This window comes from Arachis duranensis, chromosome 9, assembly GCF_000817695.3.
Source record: "Arachis duranensis cultivar V14167 chromosome 9, aradu.V14167.gnm2.J7QH, whole genome shotgun sequence".
In the NCBI taxonomy this organism is placed as follows: domain Eukaryota; kingdom Viridiplantae; phylum Streptophyta; class Magnoliopsida; order Fabales; family Fabaceae; genus Arachis; species Arachis duranensis.
The window spans coordinates 34,506,248-34,507,475 of NC_029780.3; the positions used below are offsets into that span (position 1 = coordinate 34,506,248).

The following is a 1,228-nucleotide window of genomic DNA, read 5'->3' on the forward strand; positions in this document are numbered from 1 at the left end:
TTTCGAAAATCATTAACTCCTTTTCAAAATTGTTTTCGAAAACTTCTCTCTCATCTTATTCTATTTATTCATTCATTTACTAACACTTTTCTTCATCTCAAATCACTGCCCCTATCCTCACCCTTGTATTTGGATTCTCCTTTCTTTATTCCCTTTCTTCTCCTACTAACAATAAGGAACCTCTTTACTGTGACATAGAGGATTCTTCTTCTTTTTCTGTTCTCTTCTCCTTCATATGAGCAGGAACAAGGAAAAAGGCATTCTTGTTGAAGCTGATCCAGAACCTGAAAGGACTCTGAAGAGGAAACTAAGAGAAGCTAAATTACAATAATCCAGAGACAACCTTGCTGAAATTTTTGAACAAGAAAAGGAGATGGCAGCCGAACCCAACAACAATAATGCAAGAAGAATGCTTGGTGATTATACTGCACCTACGTCCAAGTTTGATGGAAGAAGCATCTCAATTCCTGCCATTGGAGCAAACAATTTTGACCTGAAACCTCAATTAGTTGCTCTAATGCAACAGAACTGCAAGTTTTATGGACTTCCATCAGAAGATCCCTATCAGTTTTTGACTGAGTTCTTGCAGATCTGTGAGAGTGTTAAGACTAATGGAGTAGATCCTGAAATCTACAGGCTCATGCTTTTCCCTTTTGCTATAATAGACAGAGCTAGAATATGGTTGGACTCTCAACCTAAAGATAGCCTGGACTCCTGGGATAAGCTGGTCACGGCCTTCTTGGCTAAGTTCTTTCCTCCTCAAAAGATGAGCAAGTTTAGAGTGGATGTTCAGACCTTCAAACAAAAAGATGGTGAATCCCTCTATGAAGCTTGGGAAAGATACAAGCAGATGACTAAAAGATGTCCCTCTGACATATTTTCAGAATGGACTATTATAGATATATTCTATTATGGTCTATCTGAGTTCTCTAAGATGTCACTGGACCATTCTGCAGGTGGATCTATTCGCCTAAAGAAAACGCCTGTAGAAGCTCAAGAACTTATTGACATGGTTGTAAATAACCAGTTCATGTACACTTCTGAGAAGAATTCCGTGAATAATGGGACGCCTCAAAGGAAGGGAGTTCTTGAAATTGATGCTCTGAATGCCATATTGGCTCAGAACAAAATGTTAACTCAGCAAGTCAACATGCTTTCTCAAAGTCTGAATGGATGGCAAAATGCATCCAACAGTACTAAAGAGGCATCTTTCGAAGAAGAAGCTTAC

General features: G+C 38.8%; 1 non-coding gene across 1 annotated transcript; it reads right to left on the bottom strand.

The window, feature by feature from the left end:
• Positions 1–772: 772 nt before the first annotated feature.
• Positions 773–876, bottom strand: LOC127742171 (small nucleolar RNA R71). The gene has a single exon (XR_008003358.1). It is a non-coding gene; the product is annotated as a small nucleolar RNA R71 (small nucleolar RNA).
• Positions 877–1,228: the final 352 nt, after the last annotated feature.